Here is a 10,562-nt window from a genome sequence, read left to right on the forward strand (position 1 = left end):
AGGTACGAGATTGAGCACGGCTCAATGCCCGACCACGGCAGAAGATAGAGAAAAGATGAGTGTCGTCCCATATGCCTCGGCCATAGGGTCTATCATGTATGCTACGCTGTGTAGAAGACCTGATGTAAACCTTGCCGTGAGTTTGGTAGGAAGGTACCAAAGTAATCCCGGCATGGAACACTGGACAGCGGTCAAGAATATCCTGAAGTACCTGAAAAGGACTAAGGAAATGTGTCTCGTTTATGGAGGTGACGAAGAGCTCGTCGTAAAGGGTTACGTCGATGCTAGCTTCGACACAGATCTGGATGACTCTAAGTCACAAACCGGATACATGTATATTTTGAATGGTGGGGTAGTAAGCTGGTGCAGTTGCAAGCAAAGCGTTGTGGCGGGATCTACATGTGAAGCGGAGTACATGGCAGCCTCGGAGGAAGCACAAGAAGCAGTCTGGGTGAAGGAGTTCATTGCCGACCTAGGAGTCATACCCAATGCGTCGGGCCCCATGACTCTCTTCTGTGACAACACTGGAGCTATTGCCCTTGCCAAGGAGCCCAGGTTTCACAGGAAGACCAGGCATATCAAGCGTCGCTTCAACTCCATTCGTGAAAGTGTTCAAAATGGAGACATAGATATTTGTAAAGTACATACGGACCTGAATGTAGCAGATCCGTTGACTAAACCTCTCCCTAGAGCCAAACATGATCAACACCAGAACTGCATGGGTGTTCGATTCATCACAATGTAACTAGAATATTGACTCTAGTGCAAGTGGGAGACTGTTGGAAATATGCCCTAGAGGCAATAATAAAATGGTTATTATTATATTTCTTTGTTCATGATAATTGTCTATTGTTCATGCTATAATTGTGTTATCCGGAAATCATAATACATGTGTGAATACATAGACCACAACACGTCCCTAGTGAGCCTCTAGTTGACTAGCTCGTTGATCAAAGGATAGTCATGGTTTCCTGACTATGGACATTAGATGTCATTGGTAACGGGATCACATCATTAGGAGAATGATGTGATTGACAAGACCCAATCCTAAGCTTAGCTCAAAGATCGTGTAGTTCGTTTGCTGTAGCTTTTCTGAATGTCAAGTATCATTTCCTTAGACCATGAGATTGTGCAACTCCCGGATACCGTAGGAGTGCCTTGGGTGTGCCAAACGTCACAACGTAACTGGGTGACTATAAAGGTACATTACAGGTATCTCCGAAAGTGTCTGTTGGGTTGGCACGAATCCAGACTGGGATTTGTCACTCCGTATGACGGAGAGGTATGTCTGGGCCCACTCGGTAATGCATCATCATAATGAGCTCAATGTGATCAAGTGGTTGATCACGGGATCATGCATTATGGTACGAGTAAAGTGACTTGCCGGTAACGAGACTGAACAAGGTATTGGGATACCGACGATCGAGTCTCGGACAAGTAACGTACCGATTGACAAAGGGAATTGTATATGGATTGATTGAATCCTCGACATCGTGGTTCATCCGATGAGATCATCGTGGAGCATGTGGGAGCCAACATGGGTATCCAGATCCCGCTGTTGGTTATTGACCGGAGAGTCATCTCGGTCATGTCTGCATGTCTCCCAAACCCGTAGGGTCTACACACTTAAGGTTTGGTGACGCTAGGGTTGTTAGGAAGACTTGTATGTGATTACCGAATGTTGTTCGGAGTCCCGGATTTGTTCCCGGACGTCATGAGGAGTTCCGAAACAGTCCGGAGGTAAAGATTTATATATGGGAAGTTGTCATATGGTCGCCGGAAAGTTTCGGGGGCATATCAGTTTTGTACCGGGGCCACCGGAGGGGTTCCAGGGGGTCCACCGGGAGGGTCCAGCTCTTCCGGAGGGCCTTATGGGCTGTATGGAGAAGGGAACCAGCCCAAGTGGGCTGGGGCGCCACCCCCCCTAGGGCCCATGCGCCTAGGGTTGGGGGAAACCCTAAGGGGGCGCCCCCTTGCTTGGGGGGCAAGCCCCCCTCCCCTTGGCCGCCCCCCCTCTAGATCTTATCTAGAGGGGGCCGGCCCCCTTCCCCTTTCCCCTATAAATAGAGTGGTGAGGGGAGGGCTGCACATAACATCCAAGGCACAGCCCCTCCCCTCCCCAACACCTCTCCTCCTCCATAAGAGCTTGGCGAAGCCCTGCCGGAGTACTGCAGCTTCATCACCACCACGCCGTCGTGCTGCTGTTGGAGCCCTCTTCCACAACCTCTCCCTCCTCCTTGCTGGATCAAGGCGCGGGAGACATCCTCGCTCCGTTCGTGTGTTGAACGCGGAGGTGCCGTCCATTCGGCACTAGGATCTTCGGTGATTTGGATCACGTCGAGTACGACTCCATCAACCCCGTTCTCTAGAATGCTTCCGCTCGTGATCTACAAGGGTATGTAGATGCACTCCTCTCTCCCTCGTTGCTAGATGACTCCATAGATTGATCTTGGTGATGCGTAGAAAATTTTAAAATTCTGCTACGTTCCCCAACACTTTACTGGAATGAAATGAGCTACTTTCGTCAATCGATCGACTACAACCCATATCGATTCATAGCCAGAACGAGTCCTCGGTAATCCCGTGATAAAATCCATGCCTAGTTTATCCCACTTCCATTCGGGTATATGAAATGGCTGTAGCAATCCTGTTGGCTTCTGATGTTCTGCCTTCACTCTCTGACATACATCACAAACTGCTACATACTCTGCAATATCCATCTTCATACCGGTCCACCAGAAATTGTCCTTCAAATATAGATACATCTTGGTATTTCCTGGGTGAATCGAATATGGCAAATCATGGGCCTCTTTCAGAATCAACTTCCTGATCTCCTGATCATTTGGCACATATATGCGGTCCTCAAACCATAAAGTATCATGCTCATCCTCACGAAATCCCTTGGCTTTTCCTTTACTCATCCTTTCCTTTATCTCGGCAATCTCCTTGTCTGTCTTCTGAGCTTCCCTGATCTTATCCATAAAGGTAGACTGAATCTCCAATGTTGCTACATAGCCTCTCGGAACTATCTCCACACATAGCTCGCGAAGATCTTCTACTAACTCCTTGGGTAATTCTCAGGTCATGAGGGTATTTACATGACTCTTGCGGCTCAACGCATCGGATACTACGTTAGCCTTTCCTGGATGATAATGCAATCTCATATCATAATCCTTAATGAGTTCTAACCATCTCCTCTGCCTGAGATTTAACTCCTTCTGCGTGAAGATATACTTTAAACTCTTGTGATCCGTGTATACCTCACAATGGTTACCTATGAGAAAATGTCTCCATGTCTTCAATGCATGCACTACTGCTGGTAACTCCAAATCATGTGTAGCATAGTTTAACTCATGGGGTTTAAGCTATCGTGAGGCACATGAAACAACTCTTCCCTCCTGCATAAGTACGGCTCCAAGTCCCCGATGAGAAGCGTCGCAATACACTTCATAATCTTTTCGTTGATCTGGTAGAATCAACACTGGTGATGTAACTAAGCGTATCTTCAACTCCCAAAAACTGACCTCACATTCCTCAGTCCAATTGAATTTGGTGTCCTTCTTTAACAACTCCGTCATGGGCTTTGCAATCTTTGAGAAATTCTCAATGAACCTCCAGTAGTATCCTGCGAGTCCAAGAAAACTCCAGATCTCTCCAACTGTCATGGGTGATTCCCAGTTTGTCACGGTGACAACCTTGGTGGGGTCTACTGCTATTCCTTCTCTGGATATAACATGTCCAAGAAATCCAACTTCCTTCAGCCAAAACTCACACTTGCTGAACTTGGCGTATAATTGATGTTCCTTGAGCTTGCCAAGTACCAAACGAAAATGTTCTTTATGTTCTTCTTCATTCTTCGAGTAAACCAGAATATCATCAATGAACACTATGAGGAACTTATACAAAAACTCCATAAACACTTTGTTCATCATGTTCATAAAATAGGCAGGTGCGTTAGTCAGACCAAATGACATAACGGTATACTCATACAACCCATACCTTGTGGTAAAAGCTGTCTTAGGAATATCCTTCTCTCGAATCTTCAACTGTTGATACCCTGATCGCAAATCGATCTTGGAAAACACTTTAGCTCCTTGCAACTGGTCAAACAAATCATTGATCGTCGGCAGTGGGTACTTGTTCTTCATTGTCACCTCATTCAATCCACGATAATCAACAACCATCCTTAACGATCCATCCTTCTTCTCCACTAGAAGTAGAGGTGATCCCCAAGGTGACGAACTTGAGCGAATATATCCCTTATACAGTAACTCCTCAATCTGCTTCTTAATCTCCTCCAAATCCTTTGCGGGCATCCTATACGGTCTCTTAGATATTGGCCCTGTGCCTAGCAAAAGCTCAATCAAAAACTCAATGTCTCGATCTAGTGGCATGCCTCGCAATTCTTCTGGAAATACAGCCGGAAAATCCTTTACCACTGGTACTTCCTCCTGTACAACTCCTGATAAGGAATTTACTTGATTCCTATTCGGCACATGCTGGGATACATACTTGATCCTTCTTCCCTCTGGGGTGGTGACTAAAATCGTCTTACTAGCGCAATCGATGTTTCCTCCATACATCGATAGCCAATCCATACCCAGAATCACTTCCAAACCTTGCGATTCCAAAATTATCAGATCGGAGGGGAAAACATGCGTACCTATGGCCAATGGCATCTGAAAACATCCATTGCTTTCCATATACTCTCCTCAGTCTGAGGTTACTAGCATGGGCGTCTTAAGAACTCTAGTGGGAAACTTATACTTATCCACAAATCCCCTTGATATGTATGAATGCGATGCACCAGTATCAAAAAGTACGACTGCAGTAAATGACATAACCAAAAACTTACCTATTACTGCATCTGGCTGACCTTCAACCTCCTCCACGTTAACGTGGTTCACTTGTCCCCTGCTTAAAGGGTTAGGCTTCTTCCTAGAGCTTCCATTTCCATTTCCATTCTTAGCTTCAGGACATTCATTGGCGTAATGTCCGGTCTTCTGGCACATGTAGCAAGTAACATGGCTTAGATCTTGCTTGGTGGGTGTTGCCGGGTTGGAACGGTTCTGTCCGCTACTTCCTCCGTTACCATTTCCGTTCTTGGGGCAACTATGATTGTGCGAACTTCCTCCATTATGAGTGTGGCCTCCATGGTTAAGAACAAGCCCTCCCGAGTTCGGGGTGAAACGGGGTCTCTGCTGGGCTCCAGAATTATACTTCCCCTGTCCATACTTCCTCTTGCAGCTGTCAATCTGCTGCTGCTTCCCTTCAAGCATGAGGGCCCTATCCACCAACTCCTGGTAGTTATTGAAATTTGCCACCATCAACTGCATGCTCAACTCATCATTCAGTCCTTCCAGAAACTTCTCCTTCTTAGCTGCATCTGTAGCGACGTCATCTGGGGCATAACGTGCTAGCTTACTGAATTCATCCACATACTAGCCAACAGTGCGTCCTCCTTGGCGTAAGTTGTGAAACTCACGCTTCTTCATGGCCATAGCTCCTGCTGATACATGGGCAGTACGAAAAGCCTGCTGGAACTGTTCCCATGTAACAATGGCTATAGGATAGGTGACAGTGTAATTCTCCCACCATGAGGCTGCTGGTCCATCCAGTTGGTCTGCGGCAAAACGCACGTTCTCATCATCTGTGCATCCTGCAGTGGTTAACTCCCTTACAATCTTGTGGAGCCAATCATCTGCAACTATCGGCTCGGTGCTACTGGAAAACACCGGCAGCTGCAACCTCAGAAAACAGGCTAAATTGTCAACTGGGGGTGGTGGTGGTGGGTTGTTGTTGTTGTTGTTGCCTTGGTTCTGAACTAACAAGTGCATTAGGGTATTCTGCTGCTGGATCAACTGAGTGAGCTCTGATGGAAAGGTAAATCCGGGATCACGTCTCGGAGGCATCTGAGGGTTTAGAGGGAAGAGAATAGAATAGAATGATGTCTAGTGAGAAAACACTACCCATATGCACATGAGACAAACACAATCATATCACTCAATCAATCAAGCAAGGGCATACAATCGGTCTAGAACTATCGTTTCAAAGTGCTTGGACTATACTATTTACATGGGGGAATACTACTACTGATATGGTGGTCGACTAGAAATATTGATCGGTCGAAGACTCCATGATATCTACTCCAGCTTCATCAACATAGTCATCATCACTATCGTCAGGGTCCGAGTCGGTGTCGTCCATGATGATGTAGTCTTCCGAACGAATCTCCTTGGGTTCGTCGTCTTCTTCTCCTGGCACGGGGTCTACCACGAATACTCCTCACTTCATTTCCAGGTCATCATTCTTCTCCACTAGTACGACGATTTCCTCCTCATAATATTTGTGTGTAGCTTTGAGTTCTTCTTCAAGCTCCGCAATTCTTGTCATTTCCTTCTTCAGATCTATCATGCCTGCGCACATCTGATTCTCCTGGCGACTAATGTGCTAGTTTAACTCTTGGATGAAAGCGGCAATTGACCTATCCTTCCTGGTGCTGATCATATCCCATTGCTCATCTCGGCGCCCACAAATCTGGTAGATAGTATCCTTGATATCCTTGTGGTAAACTTCTCCAATGCGTCCCATGGCGATGTGAGTTGCCATACACTTTCCTAGACTCTAGGTTGGTGCATCAAAAGAAAACTCTATGGGCTCAGTGACTGTCGTGAATGTCCTTCCTGGAACTTGAACTTGAATCATCCAGCACTCCTCTTCTGGTAAAGTGGCATTGTAGGTCCCAGTGAAGCTTGGTATTCCAATGTTTAGGTACCTAGTAACTTCCTTCAAGTGGCGTCCAAAAGGGGTGTCTTCATCCCGTTGCATGAACTTTATCCTTGCATCCGCCATCCTAAAGAGTAGAAAAAGGAGAGGAGTTAGAAATGAGAAGAGAGTAGTGATCTAGGGCTTTAGCTTAGTGGTCGTGTCCTACAGTCAGCGTGTGCTCTGATACCATGTTTGTAGCGACTAGACCTCAAACAGTCTGATCTCTGTGCATAAGTATCATCCCTGGATTGGTAATGCTGACAAACACAGTACTTGGAGGATTTATAACAGAGTAGCAATCACACACTTATTACATCGAATGTCTCAAAAGAGAACTTATTACAATAAATATGGCTTAACGCCATCTAATACGATAACAACGGAAGGCTTGGAAGATAAAGTGAGTCCATCAAGTCCAACGGCATCACTGAGTGAAAGACCACGACCTAAGGCTCCTTACTTGTCGTCTGAAAAGTCTGCAACATGATACGTTGCATCCCGAAAACGGGTCAGCACATGGAATATGCTGGCAATGTAACACTAAAAGGATAATGAACAGAATAATGCTATCACTATATGCATATATGGCTGGTGGAGGCTATAGGGCTAATATATTTTGCGAAAAGCCAATTTTTCCCTATTGCAAAGGAATAAATTTTATTTAACTACCATGGTGGTTGTTAAATATTGAGAAGGTTCACCCAACTCAATCCCAATTAAGCATCATCATTAAACCCAATCAAATTATATTAAGAGTGATGAGATCCACATGATAATCTAAGAACCAGATACTCAAGATGTCCATAACCGGGGACACGGCTAACCATGATTAGTTTGTACACTCTGCAGAGGTTTGCGCACTTTTCCCCACAAGACTCAATCTCCTCCGTTGGATTTCTCGCACTACATGGTGTTTGAGAAACGGATGAACGAGACACAGTCTTTCAGAAGCGTTAGCACCTTACGATGGGTAGACCGGTACACGTACATCCCCTACATCTGCTAGTCTACAACTGTAAGAGTTCACACAACTTAATCAACTATGCTAGAGCCCATAATAGCTTGTGGCTGCACACGGAAGTTTCCAGTATCAATAATATTATGATCCTTTGAGCCTCGCTGGTAGTCCATAGGATAATCACACGGTACCCCGGGATTTCCAAAAATATAGGCAATCACTGGGATACCTAGGTGCCTCAATCCACCCAGATCTGTATTAAAGTTGCCATCTTAAGTTAACCATTAATTTGACAATCTCACATCTGTCATGAATTCACTCAAACCCAATCCACATCTACGAGCATAGCATAGCGATATAAGCATAACGTAAAAGTAACTCCCAGGGTTTGATAATGAACAGGTGAATAGGTACTACCTCATCTACTTCCCAAAACCCACAATTTAAATTAGATCCTAACCATGCAATTGTTTGAGGATTGGTCTAATTCAATAAAACTGGGTAGTAAGAGGTATGATCAAAGTGTTACTTGCCTTGCTGATGATCCACGAAACCAAGAGACTCGTAGTAGCACGCTTCGCACTCCGGGTACTCTATCGCAAACAAACAAGCATACAATAAGAATCAAGAAAAAGCACGTGTAAAACTCAAATAAGAGATCTAACCAGAAAGTTCAACTTAAGAACTCCGGTTTGTAAAAAGAATCAAATCAAACAAAACAACAAAACTAAAACGACGAATGAAAACAAGCTTTGATTACTAATCTGGACTAAAGTCAAATTTAAAGTAGCAAAGACTTGTTTAAGTTGGTTAAACGGAAAGAGGGTTTCGAGATGAAACTCTAGGCGCTTGAATCGCCTGATTCTGATAAACGAGCTAGAAGTTATACTAGAACGAAAATCGGATCAGAAATCACGATCGAAAATAATCGCTGAAAATCCGAGAAAAAGAAAAACTGACGAATAGGGTAACGAACGGACGTTCGCTGTCTGCGGCTAAACGGTGAAAACCGTTCGTAAAAACGAACGTACGGACGAATGTCCGCTAAATAACTAAACTGATAAAATAAATCGAACCGATCTAAAAATTGAAAACTAGGGTTTACGAAATAAAACCGATCGATTTTTAGAAAAAAACCCGGCAGGTACCTCAAACTCTGGCAGGCAGCGGCGCGGCGGCTCCGGCGACGACGGTTGGCGGCGACAGGCGGTGGGACGGGACGGGGTGGCGGCGTGCGGCGGCGGCGCGGGGCGGCACGGGCGGCAGCGGCAGCGGCGGATCACGGCGGCTAGGGTTAGGGTTTGGCAGGGCGAGGCGGGATGGGGTGGCTGGCGGCGGGGTGCGGCTTATAAGGCCGAGCGGCGGACGAGTCTGGGTCGCCCATGGTGGCCCGAGTCGGTTCGTTTGTTTTTGTTGTTTTAAATAATTGGGACATGCAGAAAAAGAAAGAAAAGAAATACTAAATGGACTCCAAAAATCCCGAAATAAATTTTCGCCGTCCTCTAAAAATAAGCCGGACAAGATGAACATTTAATTGGGCCTAGAATGCAATTTTGAAAAATGCATATTTTTCCTAATTCAAATAAAATAGCGATAAAACTACGAATAAAAATCTTATTTGATTTTAATATTAAATCTCTGATATTTCTTAATTTTGAGGAAGTCATTTTATCCTCTCTCTTTTATTTTTAATAAAAGAAATATTTCAGAGAAAAATAATTAAAATCAAACGATCCTCTTTTCAAAATTCAAGAAAAACTCGAATATGAAAATAATGAAATCCCCAACTCTCTCCGTGGGTCCTTGAGTTGCGTAGAATTTCCAGGATCAACCAAAATGCAACAAAATATGATATGCAATGATGATCTAATGCATAACATTCCAAATTGAAAATTTGGGATGTTACAACGGCCCATAGCAGTAGCATGTTTCTCGGAAACACGCTACTACTTTCTTACCTTATCATGGAGCGGGTCACCCTGGACACTCACTCCCTCTGAGGCGCTCTCACCCGCGCCGAACCTGTATGTGGTCCGCCGCCACCACCGCGCTGCTCCTCGCCGAGGTACTCCCTCCTCCCCCTCCTCCTCCGGCCGCCCTCCTCCCACCGCCCCTCTCCCTCCTCCTTCGGGCGCCCCTCCCTCCTCCTCCTCCGGCCGCCCCCTACCGCTTCTCCACTGCCCCTCCCTCCTCTGATCCCACCGGCCTCCTCCCCCTCCTCCTCTCTCTTCCTCCTCCCTTCCCCTCCTCCCACTTTGTATAATGTAGTTTTTTATTGTTTTTAGTAAGTGTTTAAAATAATTAGTAAGTAAATTAATAAACTAATTGAACTAGTTTAGTTTTAGTAAGAACTAGTTGAATTAATAGAACTAAAGTATTTTTAGTAAGAAAATTAATATAACTAGTTGAACTAGTTTATTTCTATTTATAGTAAGTTTATATTTAGTAAGAACTATTTGAATTAATAGAACTAGTTGAACATGTCACATCTGTTGTTTATTTTTTAGTTTAAGCAATTATTCCCGCATCGATGTCATTCGCTAGGGTTTTATTTATAGGGCTTTTGTTTTTGCAGAAATCAAGGAGCCCCTCCATAATCCCCTCCGTTGTCCCCGTCACTGACCCCCTCCGTCCTCGAGGTGAGACCAGCCAAATCTCCATGTCAATATGAGTCCTATAAGATATGATGTAGATAAAAACATGTATATCTTGTGTTGCTCAAATAGGATATGTGGTTGCCCAAGTGGCCGGTCATGTTCATGTTCATGTTACTCCGAGTGTCCCATGTTCCGTTCCGGCAAATTTCAGGCGCTCGATATGTCTTGTTTTAGCAAAG

Source organism: Triticum urartu, chromosome 4A, assembly GCF_056163025.1.
Source record: "Triticum urartu cultivar PI428250 chromosome 4A, HENAU_Tu73, whole genome shotgun sequence".
Lineage (NCBI taxonomy): Eukaryota > Viridiplantae > Streptophyta > Magnoliopsida > Poales > Poaceae > Triticum > Triticum urartu.